Raw genomic sequence first — 18,899 nt, 5'->3', positions numbered from 1 at the left:
GCCTACCATGCAGTGTGACAGTAGGCCATTTCTGTAAAACAAACAAATTTATTTGCGAAACGTTATGCAGTAGAACTATAGTGATGCGCGGGTCAGGTTTTTTTTTTATCCCACCCGACCCATTTTGGAGATCCAATCCGTCCCGTCCAACCCGACAATATAGGCCTATACATTTAATATCAACCCAAACCCGACCCGACCCGCAAATTCTTAATTTTAACGATACGTGGTTGCATCAATATCATGTCCAAAATCAGTGCCTTGGCCTACTTCACTTCACAAGACAAATATATATATATATATACAGTGCAATCAATGTAGCTTGTAGTTTGCCATCATCCTAGCTCTCTCTCTCTCTCTCCCTCCCTCACACACACACACACGTTTATTTATTTTTATTATATGGATAGGCAGTTCCCTCCAGTGGGGTATTTTTGTATCCAATCAACTGGTGTGCATGTGCATTTGAGACAGAAGGAGAAGGAGAGATGAACAGAAGGGGGGAATTTCACTTTAGCCTACCGCACACGGCACGCACATGAATATGTTAACACAGAACGTTGCTATATCAAATTTGACCCAACCCACCCGCGACCTGCGATTTTACCTGAAGTCTCACCCGAACCCGCGGGCCCCGCTGGTCAGAATCTGGCCCGCGCAACACTAGTTAGAAGGCTAACTTTTGGTAAATTTAGGAGAAATATACAGGGGCGAGTAGACAAAATGTATGAAATAAACACCTAAATGTGTAAATCGGACTTTGTTGTTGTATCCTAGTAGTGTGAAATAATACATGCTAAGGTAAATTAGCCCAAAAGCTCGAAATTGACCAGTGCATGAAAAAACAATGTTTTCACCTGCCGTGTCTCGCCTTAACCAGACCAAAGGAGTCCGCTATGTATTTTCTACTGCACAAGAGGAGTGATCAACGGGCATAGGGTTCACCCAGCCTACACCTCAGCTAAAGATCAGACGTTATTGGTGAAAGTAACTAGACTTGAATATACTGTATCAAGAGTAATGGGGGTGGAATGGTCTGTTTTCCTGCCTGTTCTGAAGCTCTTTGCTCAGTGAGACCGATGCGTTCATGCACTAATCTGGAGGAGGAGACTGCAGAATGGGGGTGTTTATTAGCCTACATGCAGTGCTACTTTCATTCAAAACCACTGTTCCATCACAATGAACCTCAACCATGCTGCAGTATTGCTATGAAACATTGCATATTTTGCATATTTTATGTACTTCTTTCTGCACTAATGGTGCTTGTAAAGTAACCTCCGCAATGCAGAGAGCCATTTGCTTATTACTGGTGGATGTAGGGGTTGTGGGATAATGCACAGATACATTGTAGCTTATATTATAACACCATTCTTACCTCAACTAAAGCACAAGAAAATGATGGCATTGAAACGGCAAGCAAAACTATTATATGGGATAATCTCACACTATGAAGAGAACATTAACACAAAGATAACAAGTATAGTATACTCTTTTGATCCCATGAGGGAAATTCTTATTTCAATAATATTTTTAATGTATTTGTTTTATAAAAAGGGATCAAGAAACCTTTCAGAGGAAGACTTTTATTTAATGGTCTCTGAAATAAAGTGATTTGTCAGTATCGGGCTGTATAGTAAGTAACATGTCATGTGCCGTAATGCTTGACCCTAGGATGTCATCTATAGCAGGGGTTCTCAAACTTTTGTGGGCCCGGGGACCCCTCATGGAGTGGAAAATTCTCCAAGGACCCCTCATAATTGCAACACATAAAACTTAAAGGAACCGTATGTAAGATTGTGGCCAAAACTGGTACTGCAATCACTTTCAAATTACTGTAGAGTGGTGTATCCCCTCACCCTCCCCCCTGACTGGCAGAGCTGGTAACCCGGATGCCGAAACACTACTGACTTCGTGATTAATAGATAGGTGGAGGGTGGCACATCAGGCCAAAACACATGACAACATCAACATCAGTTGAGGGCTGCAACTTCACTTTTTAAATGACAATATCCTGGCCGGACTACTGTTGTCAGTGATATAAGTATTTGAAATGAACATGATTTATTAATGTCTAGTGGCATATCAGGTCCATTTTATGATTAATTGAAATACATTTCTTACATACGGTTCCTTTAAGTTAATCATGTAGCTGTATAGCCTTTTTTTTCTGTTAGATGTTTATGTTATATGTATTCTAAAAACATAGAGTGCTAATACCACAATAGTCATGTTAGAAAACTTTGACAGTATGTAGGATTTTTTTTAAAGGATTGTTTGTTTGTCAAATGTAGGCCTATTGTGTTGAACACAGTGTTTGCTTCACATAACTTTCATTTTGTTGGCGGTTAATTAATAGTAGTGTTTTGACGTATTGATGTAACATATCAGCAGATCAATTGGGCAAATACTGATACTGTAGCATTTTTCGCCATATAAGACAATTTCATATTTTGTAGCAAACTTTGTCAGGGACCCCCTGACAATGTGCTGCGGACCCCACTTTGAGAACCAATGATCTAATAGCAGGGCTCTTCAATTGGCGGCCCGAGGTCATTTGTAAAGGCCCTTTAAAAAAATAATCTCTAGCAAGCGCATGAGCTGTTCTCCATTCTTGCATCTCTCGCTCGCTTTAGTCCTGCAGCCACTGCACCTCAGCCCATTGCACAAGTTAGGCTACATCACAATTCATACATACAATTCATTACATTTGTACGTAAGTTGAACGTAAGTTCCATCTTAGTTTAGTTTCAGCCTAAATTGGCACTACGTTGGAGTTTATGAACTACTAATATTTAACAGGTTGCACCACACAAATAGTTTATATCAACAATATCGCAAAAAACCACGGGCACAATTTCTGCAAAACTTGGTGGAAAGGTGGAGCAGATTAAAGGAGAATTCCGGTGTGATTTTGACCTAAAGTGTTTTGAAACATGATACCGAGTGTGAACGTATGTCTCATAGCCCATCTCGGCTTGTCTCCTGCACTCCGAAATCTGTCGCTAGTTAGCCGATGCTACCAACAAGGCGGTCAATGGTGGTGCCTCGGCATCGGCATAGCCATGCAAATAAATCACTGTTTTACACCATTTACGAGGCTCAATGTATCTCCACACTTCATTGGTAGACTTCCAAGGGCCCTGACATTTAAAACGAGACATTGAGAACTTTGAAAAAGCACTGGTAGTTTACTTACAAGACGATTTATACAGACAGTATCTTCTCGAAGTTTAGCGTTTGCAGCCATCTTGAATTTAGTCACGATAAGTCGAGCGATGAGTAAGAATGAACAGGTATGATAAGGGATCAGATTCCAAAAATAATTCCGTGGAAATGCATGGATTCCAGTTGCTGCTACTGGAAGAAACTGGAATCCATGCATTTCCACAGAATTATTTTTGGAATCTGATCCCTTATCATACCTGTTCATTCTTCCTCATCGCTCGACTTATCGTGACTAAATTCAAGATGGCTGCAAACGCTAAACTTCGAGAAGATACTGTCTGTATAAATCGTCTTGTAAGTAAACTACCAGTGCTTTTTCAAAGTTCTCAATGTCTCGTTTTAAATGTCAGGGCCCTTGGAAGTCTACCAATGAAGTGTGGAGATACATTGAGCCTCGTAAATGGTGTAAAACAGTGATTTATTTGCATGGCTATGCCGATGCCGAGGCACCACCATTGACCGCCTTGTTGGTAGCATCGGCTAACTAGCGACAGATTTCGGAGTGCAGGGGACAAGCCGAGATGGGCTATGAGACATACGTTCACACTCGGTATCATGTTTCAAAACACTTTAGGTCAAAATCACACCGGAATTCTCCTTTAAGGGAATTTCAAAGTGTTTCTATATAGTAGCCTGGCAATTTTTTTCGCAACGATAGCGAAAGAAAAACTTGGAGTCCATTTAGTGAATGATGAATTTGTGAATGATGAATGAATGATGTGAATGATGAATCCATGTGTCCATTTAGTGAATGATGAATGTGCGTAGGCTACTAGCCTAGGCTATAGGCTATTGCCGATGTCCTTCATTTCTTCACGTCTTACAACATAAAAAAAAATGCAATAATAGTCTAGTGAAGTCAGAAATGAGCCTGAAGGTATCTTGGAAATCATGTGGCATGTTACATTAAAGGAATTATCTGGAGTAAAATGCACTTTAGATCGATTTCCGGATGATTGGGGGTACATACGTTGAGTTGACATCAAAATTATGTCATTCGGATGTGTTTTGAGAAAGTTCGATTGTACCGTTTTCAGTCACAACTCGTAGCCTGGAAGTGAGCGGGGCATTTCAATTGCGCCGCTACAAAACGCTATTTTTGTACCTCTTCTACAGTTCCAAACAACATAACACTTACGTGGTAGTGAGTAGAGGCTCCCTAAAGCCAAACCGAAGTATCCCGAGGTCTTTATGTGGTCGAATAGAGAGTCCAGAATGAATTTCATCAAGCCAGTACCTTTACGGAAATGTTGCCATCTTTGCCGCCACCTTGAGGGGAAAGTCCGTAGGAGTCTTATTGCTGAGTGTGTTGTAACACGCTCTGGAAATTCACAATTTCGTCTCCGTTTTTTAAAAAAAAAAAAAACATAGTCCAGTATTTCTTTCGAAATTGAAATGAAGTTGTATGGACTGGACTATGTTTTTTTTTTTTAAATGCCGACGAAATTGTGAATTTCCAGAGCGTGTTACACAGCAATAAGACTCCTACGGACTTTCCCCTCAAGGTGGCGGCAAAGATGGCAACATTTCCGTAAAGGTACTGGCTTGATGAAATTCATTCTGGACTCTATTCGACCACATAAAGACCTCGGGATACTTCGGTTTGGCTTTAGGGACCCTCTACTCACTACCACGTAAGTGTTATGTTGTTTGGAACTGTAGAAGAGGTATAAAAATAGCGTTTTGTAGCGGTGCAATTGAAATGCCCCGCTCACTTTCAGGCTACGAGTTGTGACTGAAAACGGTACAATCGAACTTTCTCAAAACACATCCGAATGACATAATTTTGATGTCAACTCAACGTATGTACCCCCAATCATCCGGAAATCGATCTAAAGTGCATTTTACTCCGGATAATTCCTTTAAATGCGCACTCAATTGCGATTCAAAGCGAAAAGTAGCCTAACGAAGGTAAATTGCATTTGTAAATGTGGCGACGGCAAAACGTTTTGTGGTTAAAGTGAATCGTAGACTATATAATAACTAGGGCTGTCAATCGATTAAAAAAATTAATCTAATTAATTACATACTCTGTGATTAATTAATCTAAATTAATCGCATATATTATTTTTGCTGTGAAAGTATTTTAAATATTTAAATTCAAATGAATCATTGAATAATCAGCATTAGTGACATTAAAGTTCAAAAACTCTTTTATTGTTATTTTCACTGTTCAAATAATTGCCATAATAATCTATAATATGACCTAATATGCTGAGGAAATAAATTCAAAATAAAGTGCTTCGGGAAGAAGTTTTTTTTTTTACATACAAGGCATTTCAGGCCACAGATATTACCTTGGAGACACAATGAAAATAAATTAGCACTCCCCTCAATGTCAACACTTATTTCGTTGCATTGATGTGCGACTATAGAGTTGATGAACTCCGGTGATATGCAAATTCCTTGCTGCAGACATTGCAGAGGACTTTGTTTTTTATCAACACCATCAGGCCGTTTTTTAAAAGTAAATGTTCCAATCAATGATCCAAGCAGCACGTTTTTCTTCTCTCTCCTTCATTTTACAGCCTAATTTTTACTGACTAGAACGGCTCGGGGTCAAAGGTCATACAGAATCGATTAATCTGCACTAATTTTTTTAATCAGTTATTTTTTCTCAAATTAATTAATCGAAATTAATCAGTTATTTTGACAGCCCTAATAATAACCAAAGAAAGTAAAGGAGATGATTTGTACCTCCATTCACCAAATAAAGGCCGTGGTTGTGTTTCTGCAATATGTTGGCACAAAACGTAATTTCTGTCAGAAACCAAGTAAGCTAAACGTTTTCATTGTCATCGTGAACTATGACGATGCCCATGTTCTGTAGCCTATGTTTTTCATTTATTCAAGCAGTGACATTTGGTTTAATGCATGGGGTAACGTGACGTGCGTCAGAAAAAAGATGGGCCTGTCCCTCTCAAAACATGTTAAAATAGTGTGATTAGCAACAAGAAAAGAAAAAAATCGCGGGGGAGACACCCCCGGACCCCCGTGTTATATTATTAGGCTATTATGACTGCCCTGCCCCCACTGCTAAAAGAATTCTAGAGGTCACGGTCATCTCTTTTAAATGGTGGGAACGTCAAATGTAACAATTAGGCCTATAAGTCAGAAGAGCTACATATGCGACTGATTTCACATTTAATTCACCTGAACAGTGTTTGAATCCTGTTTGTAGGCCTATAGGCCTCCTCACTGGAAATCTTGGACCTAGCAGTTACTGCGCAAAGCACAGATTCCATTACTGTCATCTGTTATCACAGATTTCATTCCATTTTAGCCACCAACAACTGGCTAATGATGTTGTTATGCATGTACAAAATACAACATTTGAACACCCATATTGCTGCTGTTTCATTCATTGTACTTCATTCTATCTACAGCTGTTAATGTGATTAGGATATTTCAAGCTGCATTTCTCCGGCCCCTCAGTTGTGATGTTTTTTATGAACTAGGCTACAACTAATTGAATAGCCCTGATCTGACGTTCTCCACCTTCATACAGTAGACCTGCCAAAAATTTTGATCCCTCGACAAACTATCATTTCGTGTTGTGATAGGCCTACTGTTAAGTCAATGATCTTTTGTGCTTTTGAAATTCATTTTAGATTTAGAAAGGAACAAAGAACATGTCTGGTCTGGTCATTTTGTGGCCTACTATATTATGTCTGATCACCCGGAGAGAAGAAATACTCTTTTCTGATTGGCTGGCAGACTCATTTTGATATTACACTGAATTATAAAAATAGCGAATAGAGTCTCTAATAGGCCTAGGCCTATTGCCGATGTGTGCCTGGAAGGCATTGTATTGCACTATATGCAATGTTGTCGCAGGTAGGTGCATGACCCTTTATGTCGGTTTTAGGTAGGCTACCCACACACACACACACACACACACCTTAGTGCTAAATGGGTACCCATACATTGAAAATCTATGAAAAGGGTAATCATGCACTGTGTTACTTTAACAGCAAGATAAGAGCATGAGAGTAGACCATGGCATGCTGCTAATTTAGATGTCATTAACTTGATATGTCATTGTTAATAGATTTGCAAATGCATTATTTGTGTCAATTGGTTGCAGCTGTTAAATTGTATATTGAAGTGTATTTCATTGTCATTGAAAAAATAAATGGATTTTCTTATATGTTAACATGCATGCATTTCAGTTTGAAAAACTGTTGGAGAAATCCATACTTTTTTCTCAGATAGGCGTATGAGTCATAAACTTATAATGCCTCTTTATCTGCTACTCAATTGATTGGCAAATTTAACTGGAGTGTCGAACATTTTGCAATCCATGAAATCAGAGGTATATAAATCATTAATAATAAAAGGTTTATCAAAGCACCTACATAACTCATGTTAGCCTTATAAGAGTGCCATAGCACCCAAATTGCACAATTGTGGGCTATGTAATCCCACTGTAGAAAATAGGAAGATAGACCTGCAGTGTCAAATATTCCTGGAAAGCAGTTGAGGGAGATAATGACCCACCTTCATTTTGGGGTTAGTTCATTAGAACTTTTGATTGCACAGATACCTTCAAGGGAAAAAGGGCTTTGTATGTTTGCGGGCATCCAAATTGGGCACTGTTTTGATGAAAGCCAATAGGGTCAACGTTGTACTAGTATTTTGTAACACTTTCTTCCAGTGTACAGGCATCAGCATGACTTGGTGACAGAGTAAAAGCTAAGTGCTAGATCATAATTATCCAGCACTTGATAATTATTGCTACTTTGCATGTTTTAAGGCTCACTGGCAATGGCGCATGCAACCATAACATTTTAAAAGGGGTGGCCAAATACAGAATACTGAACATCTTGTAATCCAAGAATCTCAAAAACTACAGTAGGAGACAGAGATTTTTGTTACCGCACACCCCTCCTCTGGAATAATCTCCCTCCCTCTAATAACCTAAATGTCCGGTCTGGATGTCTGCTTTAGTTTTTGACGGCGCAGTCTTTGAGGATTCAAATGATAGCCTATATTTTAGTTTTGCCCAGGCAGAAGAGTGGCATCTGTTATTGTTCAAAAAATATAGACTGATCATGCCCCTTACATTTTGCTACTGCGAGGTCCATGTGCGCCCCACAGAAATATTATTTACGCCACGCCCCCCTTGTAACATGTTCGACCTCCGCCCCCCCCCCCCCCCCCCTGCACTTGGTTAGATCAGTTTTTGCAGTGCAGGCTTTGTGCTGCATTACATAATAAGGAATTTATTCTTAATACTAAATTATTTTTATAAAAAAAATAAAAAATCTGTGTTTATATGGTGTCGTGGAAAAAATCTATAACTTTTAACTCTAACTTAGCACTCTGAACAAAAACCAGCGGAGAACTGTCTGAGATGAGAAGTGGCCGCTTGTGGCCTTTTATTCACAAGTCCTCCTGGGTACAGCTCTGAAAAAATGCACAGAGACTAAGTGTCGCCAGGCAGGAGTTGCAGCGTCCTCTGCAGCGGAGACTCCACGACCCAGGCCTTGGGGAGAAGGTGCGCACGTTCTGAGGATTTTCCTCTTGGGGAAAGTTTTTGTAAGTTATCAAAACACCTCCTTTTTTCATATGGCCAACCCTGGCCGGGCGTCTGCCCCCTATGTAAATGGCAGACCCCCTTGTAGCCAATAAGTATACACTCAATAAATTATATTGGTGGATGAGCTCACCAAGCTGTCACAAATATTATTAAATAATCTGCAGTAGGCCTGTGTCGTGTCTGCGCATGTGCACAACACCATCCTTCGACTTCTGCCTGACAACACATGGGATCTTCATGAAAATTCACCACAATGGCTTATACACGTGTGTGTTTGTGCATGCCTGTGTATGTGGGTGAGAAAGAATGACTCATAGATGAGCTTCACCCACAGTTAAAAAAAATAGTAAATAGGAAAGAGATATGCGACTTTCTGCTTATGATTATCCTGTTTGAAAATGGGTACCTCGGGATTTGCTCACTGTACAGAGGAATACTTCATATCTTTTTGTCCAGTAAGGTCTGCTGTTTATTTTGATATATGGTTTGCTATGTATTGCCAAAAGTGTTTGCGAGATATACCACTGAGAGTATTGGCTTGTGTTGATTAGCCTACTAAACTAAACCACAACTCAGGGGGTTCTACTTCTCACTCCAGCTCCCAAACCACCTGTACACTGTGTAGTGAATAGGCCTACACAGGCCTGGGTCTGTTAAAATGTACACACTACGCGAGTAAGCACATAGCACAGTCCAAGTGTACTGACGGAAATATGCTATCTGAGACAGAGTGTCTGTAAGTGTACCCATGTAAGTGCATGAGGGTGCTTTGTGCTAAGCGAAAATGTGCCACTAAAGTTTTGAAACCACAGAAGTTCACATCTTGATTCCTTCAATTAGATGTGCTTATAGCCCATCAAGAGTGCTGCTAATGCTACACTCGCTCAGGTGTTTCAAGGAAGAGGATGTTGGAAAGCATAAAGCAGGATCAGATTTTGAGAATTCTTGCAGTGGTGAACAGCTCTTTTCAGTAACGTGACAGAGCCAGTTACATCTATTTGTACCAGTTACATAAATTCAAACTGAGTTTAAAAAAACATGCAGAAATGGTTCCAATGAGACCACACAGTATCAATCGGCTTCTATACATATATATATATATATATATATATATATATATATATATATATATATATATATATTCAGTACCCTCCAGAATTATTGCCACCTCTGTTAAAGTTGACTAAAAAGAGGAATATAAAATCATCTTTTGGAAACTGATTTTAAATTTGCAATATTTTTGGAATTTATTTGTTTCATCAGTAAATATTTGATATAAATGTACTATCTTGTTTTTGATTATTACAAATCATACTTTTTAACTTTTCCTTTTTTACATTAACAACAACACAGTTTTTTCATTACTTCGTCCAGTTTTCAGACATGGGTCAGACCAGGCTGATAACGAAACCCCTCCCAATGTGGACTGGACATCCTACTAAATTTGAATAAGCTTTTGACGAGTGACGATGCGCTTTAGAATGTCATGATAGGGCCCTAAGATCAATTTCCAAAAGATGATTTTATATTCCTCTTTTTAGTCAACTTTAGCAGAGGTGCCAATCATTCTGGAGGGTACTGTATGTCAATCGATTAAAAAATGTAATAGAATTAATTACATACTCTGCATAAATATTTTTTGCTGTGAAAGTATTTTAAATATTTAAATTCAAATGAATCATTGAATAATCAGCATTATTGACATTAAAATAGTGTCAACACTATTTCTTTGCATTGATATGCGACTTTAGAGTTGACGAACTCCGGTGATATGCAAATTCCTTGCTGCAGACATTGCAGAGGACTTTATTTTTATCAACACCATCAGGCCGTTTTTTAAAAGTAAATGTTCCAATCAATGATCTAGGCAGCACATTTTCTTCTCTCTCCTTCATTTTACAGTCTAATGGTTACTGACTAGAACGTCTCAGGGTCAAAGGTCATACGGAATCGATTAGGGGAGCGCGGGGCACAAAGTAACGCGGGGTTAAATGTAACACGGACTTTTTCCCTATTTGAAGGGGGTTGATCGAGGCATGCTATTGGTCAGTTAATCACATTACTATGAGACGGTGTTCCACAAATTTTCAGTCAGTATGGACGTGTTTCCACGTAGATCTGCAGCAAAACGCCTTTTGAAGACATCAACTTTAATGTCTAGGTGGTACTTGTCTTTCCATTACTGAGTTGTGGGTGCAGCTCACTGACTCCAATCTTCTATCATCTTAATAACCGTCTTGTAGGCTAAAAATGAACACCGTTTTGAAACATGTAGCCAACTCATAGCAGGAGCTAGCTTATCTTATAACAAACGTGACCCAGCGGGGTTAGTTGTAACGCGCTGTTACAACTAAGCCACTCATACTGTACAATGATGTTGCAATACAAAAATATGCGCGTATTAGTGTTAGTTTAGTTAGTTGTTGTGATGTTTTGCATTTTGCCTCATGTGTTTTCAGGTTTGAGGGCTTTTCTTGGCAGGATTGACCTTGGTAAGACTCTTTGCTTCCATTGGCGCATATTTCTCATGTTATTTCTCCGTATAGAAAATAAAGTCAATTTTCGACACACGTCTGTTGTTAGTTCATGACTTATGTATCATAAATAGTCAGATCCTATTCGATCATACACATTCAGATACATTTATTGAATTCATTTAATTAAAAACAGCCGTTGGGATGAGTGTTACAACTAACCCCGCATATGGGGCAGGTTGTAACATTTCACCTATCGCCACTCTCGGTGGAATTGTAAAAGAACAGTAGCTCCTACAAACAAACTTCCAGTGCATATGTGTAACAGAGATATGTATGTTGCTTGTTAAAAAGTATAACTAGTGAAACTCAAATGATTTTAGAATTATTTAGCCATAACCAAAAAGTGTTACTTTGTGCCCCGCGCTCCCCTAATCTGCGCTATTTTTTTTAATCAGTTATTTTTTCTCAATTTAATTAATTGAAATTAGTCAGTTATTTTGACAGCCCTAATATATATATATATGGGTATGTATATGAAAATGTCTGCCGTTCTTTTGAGAGCTTCAAAAGTTTTCATGTAGCCAAGTTTCACTTCGCCTGAAACCAGTGCGAATGCGTAGTGTACAGTAATTTCGAAATTACTTCCTAGTTGCAACTTGTGTGATGGGCGTGCTCATGCAAACAGATGTCTGTTAAATAAGGGATAATGGCCGCCGAGGTGTCCTGTTATACGGAATTAATGGACGAGGGCGAGAGGCAAAGAACTCCTCGAATTAGCCTGTCGTGCCTAACAACGCCCCTTAGCTGTTGTCAGGGGCGTATCAAGCTTTTTAAAAGTGTGGGGGTTGTGGGATAGGAAAATGAAACAATCTTGCCAAATTATAAATAACTCCCTACAGGGACGTTGTAAGTATTTTTTGAGAGGGGTGCGGACTATATTGGTGTCCGGCAGTTTCTACCCCGAAAAAAAAAAATGAAATTCTGATTGCTAAACACACCATTTTAATGCAGTTTGGGAGGGACGGAAGAAGCAGCGCCCCTCATATGTGTGGCTCATGTGACATGTAGGCCTACATGATCTACCTGCTATCACTTCACTATTTGACACTACCCTACATGGAGACATATATCATGTTATAAATCAAGAAATCATTTCAGAAATTATGTTTTGTGCAGATATGGGTTAGCAGGCTACAATAAATTGCCCTAACAGACAGCAGCCTAATTTCGAGGTATCACTAATACCTAAATAAATATAATAATAAAGAATACAGAACTGTAAGCTCAAATTCAAAAACGTTTGAAGTCTACCCAAACATATGCAAAGGGAATATAAATAAATTGTGTTGCATATAGCCAGCTTAATTAATGTCAATTTAAAGATTATGATTAGCAGTTTCTTTTTCCATTAATAGTTACAGGAAGCCATGTTGTTGTTTAAGCTATTGTTGCTTCTAGCCCACGTTACCTAGTTTCACTTGCTGCAGGGACACACACATTGCATGAGCGCTCATAAGCGTTCTATTTGAGTTCTACATGCTGGAAATCTTAGTTCTCAGATGTAGAACTCAAATGTGTCTTGACGCCTCCGTTTGTAAGATCAAAATAAGATGTTCTAAATGGAACGCGATCGTAGGCTATTTAAGATCTCCAGCACTGGCCATAACTTAATTTCGCGGCTACGTGGACCAGTAGGTTAATTGTTGAGGAGGCCAATAGTTTGAGAAAAGTTGCAGATCATAGACAGAGAAAGCAAAATGCTCTGAGAACAGTATAGTAGCCAAGGTCTTTCTGCAGAAACAAGTGCCTTGGTGCGCGCACCTCCGCTTTCACTTTGACTCTCTGCATTTATACATTGTGACAAAAACTGTCAGTCAGACAGTGAATTTTGGTTTACTAAATTAGCATAATGCGGTAACAATTATCATTTCATTTCTACCTGAAATCTGCTCACTGCAGATTTTATAATGCAGACCCAAGCAGCAGCACCTTGAAAGATGCACACTTTGAATTTGATCAGAGCGGCTCTGGGCCCACTTCCCCGAAAGCATCTTAAGCCTAAGAGCGTCGTAAAGTCCCTCTTACGAATGTCTTAAGATTTGCCGACTGTTTCCCGAAACCATCGTAGCTTAAGAGCGTCGTGAAAACACTCGTAGATCTACGAGTGCTCCAGAGTACTCGTTACCGGCTAAGAGCGTCTTAACAGTACTTCTCACTGAGGTCACCAACAGGACATACAAAGGAATTACAATTTAGAATACATAATCCAACTTACGTTCCCATTCTTTATTGTGTTTACCTGTGATGAATCAGATTTTAGCGTGCAAAATAGCCTATTTAATGGTCATAATAATGTGATGAAAAGCGGACAAAAATGCAATCAAGTTATGAAACGAGACGTTGCCAGAATAGTTTGACATTATCTTTGCTAAGTGAATATTTTATTAGGCCTATGAGGTAAAAAGCAGAGAAAGCTACATGTGGTTTAGTCTGTAGGCTATAGCCTACTGCATCAAAATCTAAGCCTACTGTACACATTTCCTCTCTTTCTTACTCGACTTCTTTCTTATCTTTAAACGTGTTCTTAAGTGACACCGCGAAAATTATTGCATGGTGCAACAATCTAATCTTAAAATAATTACAATTATTTATGTCCCTGTGTGGTATATAACCTACTTGGGATGCTTACATGCAGATGTCAAAGTGTTTCTATTTTCGTATTGATGTGAATTAATGTGTAGATCCGAAGTTTAAATGGTAGGCCTATAGCTGTGACGTGCAGTCACCTGACATCACCGTCAAATCACGTCAAATTAGAGGATATTTCAGAACTATTAACGTGGACAGCTCCCCTTAAGAGCGTCTTAAGAGAAGTGCACGCGCGTTCACGCTACGAGCATGTTCGGGAAACAGTCGGAAAAAACAAACGAACGATCGTAAGATGAATCGTAGAAAACCCTCTTAAGAGCGTGTCTCCGTCGTTATCGGGGAAGTGGGCCCTGGTTCTTCACTGGCTAACTTGATGTGATTGGCTGGATGACCATTCAATCAAATCAACAGACCTATTTGTGTCTCTTTGTGTGTGCGTTATGGTAGATACGGTTCCAACTCTTTACGGGAGCGTTTATTTCCATATTTTACTTTCATTTTAATCTGACAAAACGTGTGGGGGATAGAATCATGTTCCAGCAAAAGTGTGTACGTTATAACACCCACATCCCCCACGCTTGCTACGCGCCTGGCTGTTGTAAAATCAGTGTAAGCTATGGCCTCTCGGGCTTATTGCTTAAATTTACTACCATATGTCACTATAGCCTACCTCCACACACACACGTTGGCAACCTCCCAGTAGCAGCGCCCAGACAATCCCTCTCCACAAAGCACCTGAGGGCACCTATCAAACCTCTCCATCCTCTGTTCCCCTCAGACAGTTCTGTGTAATGTGTTTGGATCCAGGTGAAAGAAATCTGATGGAGAAGACAAGGCAAAGGTTTCTGAGCTTACAGTAACATCTAACTGAGAGACAGAATGATTAAATGTAGCCTAAATTAAGTTAAAGTTGATGTTTAATGCATACACACTCACAAGCAAACACAAGCACACACACACACGGAATCACACATTCACACTGTAACACAGATACACACACGTATCCCCCTCACACACACATACACACACACGTACACATACACAACCCCCCCACCACACACACACACACATACCCCATTACTCCCTCCCTCCCACACACATACACACACACACACACAATACCCCCCCCACACACACACACACATATGCACACACAGGTACATCACCCCCACACCTACACACACCATTACACAATACCACCGCCCATTTCATCCTTCAGAAATATGTCATTATTGTTTTGTTTGTCTTGAAGATGTCTGTCTTTAATGCAGTTTGTGTAAGTAGAGTGCCACTGCACTGTGCAATTTGTGAAATAAGGTGTAGCTGATTCGAACAAAAGCTGTGTCAAAAAATATTAGTCTACACAGCCCTTCATTATTGAAATGCATTTTCACTCTCCAGCGACTCCAGCCACTCCAGAGGTGAAGAGTGAAGAGCTCTGTGCTAAGAATCATTTATTTTACAGTGTCTTGTTATTGAAGACATTCTCAAACTCACAGGAGAATTTAAAGTCACGCTGATTGCATTTCTGCGGATGGTTAGGGCCGTAAGGGCTTAAAAACGTTACCAAAGGGCCGTAAGGGCTTGAAACGTTACCAAAATAAAAAAAAATACTTCAATGGGAGCTCTACAGTGTGCGGATCTTCACTTTGTTTTGTAACCGTATCTTCGATCCTGCACCTGATATTCTTGGACGTGCGTGATAAAACCGTGCTGCAGATGGTTAGATAGAAGTGTAAATTAACTGTCATGGGCCTTGGGGAGGCTAAAGCTCTGCTGTAGGCTATTTATGAAATCCCCAGTCCTCACTATTCCCCTAACCTGTCCATCAATGATTCTCGAAATGCTCCAGTGAACAATTCACATTATGATAACATCCCCAGTACCCATAAATACATAATGTAATAGATTGTGACGTTCATATTACCGTTTTGAGGTCTTGAATGCATTAGAGCAGCACTAAAGAGGAGTTGCTCTCTTGGTCCCCCTACAGTTGAGAAGTGCAATAATACATTAACTGTAAACATAACTCCGATACATTATAGAAGGAATGCATCGACAGCAGTGTGTAGAAAGAGAGCTCGTGTAGACTTTTCCATTTCGGAGGGGGTGGTAGTGTTCCTACCAGGGCCGTAGTCACCATAGACATTGAGGGGGACGTGTCCCCCCCAATATTCAAATATGACCAAAATGTCCCCCCCAATATTCGGACATAGAAAAATAAAGAAAGAATAAAGCGCTATACTAGGCATACAGGAAACCAACACGTACCTGAAATGTAATCAAACGTAAATAACGCACAAATTAGTGACCTATGGTTCCAGAGTAGCCTACACCCCTGAGTGGTTTGTCCTGGTGATTTTCCGTTTTTCGTTAGTGGCGTGCGCTATCAAAAGCTTCCATTTACTGCACCCTACTGCGGTGAGGTAGGGCTGTCAACAATATCGCAAAAGCTACTGGAACAATTTTCACAAAACTTCTTGGAAAGGTGTAGCACAGGCTAAGGAAATCCCATACATGTTTGGAGCCGATCAGACTGAAAGGGACAAACATTTTCCATATTGTAGCCTATTCTCACAATGATAGCGAAAGTGAAATGTTTTATTTTAAATGATGAATTTGTGCAAGCCTGTGTCATTTCTTTTACGTCTTTAATGCATTCATGTGCTAGTAGTAATGCCAGAAATTACCGTGTATAGGCCTCTTAGAAATGATTGTTGCATCTTGCATATTATTATGACCGCCGCGCAGCGAAGCGGCGGTCATATAGGTTTAGTCAGATTTTTTTTTTTTCTTTTTTTTTTTTTTTTTTCTTTTTTTTTTCTTTTTCGCATGTCCAAATTTCCGTCAATGATTCCCGGGACACTGAAAGACCGGGGTAGACGAAACTTGGTGGGCATATAACCCCATATGGATAGCATGGAACCATCGTTTTTCGTTTTGATCTGTAGCCCCCCCGCTGGACTGCACCCCCCGAAAGGAGGGTAGGGCAGACACAGTTTTCTGTGAATATCTCGAGAACCGTAAGGTTTAGGAGGACCTTTTTTTTTTGTATGTTGATCTCAAGGGGCCATGTAAACCCATTCCATAACCACTCATTTCATGTATAGCGCCACCTAGTTAAACACAAAAAAGTAAAAATGAGGTGTTGTAATCGCAGGTATCTGTGACCTAACATAGTCAAAACTGCATGAAATTGGAAGTGTAGGATCATTATGACACCCTCTGAATGCACGCCAAGTTTCGTGGAATTCCGTTCATGGGGGGCCACACAATAAATTAATTTATGTTACTATACACCAACTGGCCTGTAGGTGGCCGGAGACAGTTTTCTGTGAATATCTCGAGAACCGTAGGGCCTAGGAGGTCCACCTTTTTTTTGTATGTTGATCTCAAGGGGCCATGTCAACCCATCCCATTACCACTTATTTCATGTATAGCGCCACCTAGTTAAAAATTAAAAAGCAAAAAATTAGGTGTTTTCATCACAATATCTCTGGCTGACATGGTCAAAACTGCACGAAATTGAAAGTGTAGGATCATTATGACACCCTCCGAATGCATGCCAAGTTTTGTGTACTTTCGTTCATGGGGGGCCTTACAATAAAACAATGTATGTGTACATTTAGTGACGTACACCAACAAGGATTCCCGGGACACTGAAAGACCGGGGTACACAAAACTTGGTGAGCATGTACCCCCACATGGATAGCATGGAACTGTCATTTTTCGTTTTGATCTGTAGCCCCCCCCCGCTGGACTGGACCCCCGAAAGGAGGGTAGGCCAGACACAGTTCTCTGTGAATATCTTGAGAACTGTAGGACCTAGGATGACCATTTTTTCCGTATGCCTCCAGGGGTCATGTTAACCCAGTTCATGTGCACACATGTGCACAAACAGATACACACACACACACACACATTCACAGTAATCATACGTATGACCAGGGCCGGCCCGAGGCATAAGCGAACTAAGCGGCTGCTTGGGGCCTCCTGGCCACCAGGGGGCCCCCAATCGAGTTTCTTTTTTTTTTTTTACATAATAAATAACGTAAACAAGTGACATCAATGAATGAATAAATGAAACAATTATCATTCAAATCAAGAAAATTATGATTTCATGATTAATATGCCTGCCTACTGCTACTGTGTCTGCCAGCCTTTGAGTCACGCGCATAAAGTAGACACCTCGGGTGCATATACAATTCGTGCAGACACTGCATCAAGTTCAACAATCGAAAGAGACGGTAATGTTCAGACAAGTCACAAAAAAGGACGTATCCCTCTGGTGCCGAAAACAGAACGAAGAAAATGACAGAGGAGGAGAAAAACGAGCAAGATACAGGTATGTTTTGCATGATTATTTACAGTATGTTTTGTGCTTGAGGTAGCTAGCTAGCTGTCATGATCTAATATAAGCCATCACCAGAGCTAAATCTCCGCCATCAACAGAGAAATGTCTCCCATTAATATATATTTATCTAGATGTATTTCAGATGTCAAGGATATTGGGATTGTTTTGGATGTTCAATCAAGCATGTACCCTAGCTCTAGGTGGGCTTATTATGTCGTAAATTAAAGTTAGCTAGCTGACTGAAGTGGACATTAGCACTACAGTAGCTACATGAAAACGTAGCTGAAGGCAAATTTACCACAGAGGGATTGTTTCTGATTTCGCACCTGAAAGTGTTGTTAGTTTATTACTGCTCTATAATATGTGACATAGTGGTAAGTCTGATAGCAACAACAGACTAAGCCCAGGCTCCCAGTCCCAACCCAACCCACTGACTAGCGCGACTCTGGGCATCGGTAACGTTCCAGCTTCATAGGCAAAGATGGAACAGTACGTCCGCTCTGCTCTAAGATCTTTGGAGAGAGATGGTAGTGTTTGAGAAAATATACCATGTTGGGTGGGGAGACTTCTGTGATGAAAATAAATTTACATTTGATTAAGATAGTGGCAAGTGATGTAGCGGTGCTACCCTAATATTTAGGCTGCAGTAGAT

This window comes from Alosa pseudoharengus, unplaced genomic scaffold (assembly GCF_046254945.1).
Source record: "Alosa pseudoharengus isolate Yale_2024_CS ecotype anadromous, Long Island Sound unplaced genomic scaffold, YU_APseudo_1.1 YU_APseudo_1.1_scf_8, whole genome shotgun sequence".
NCBI classification, from domain to species: Eukaryota; Metazoa; Chordata; class Actinopteri; order Clupeiformes; family Clupeidae; genus Alosa; species Alosa pseudoharengus.
Note: the sequence above shows the minus strand (reverse complement) of the source record.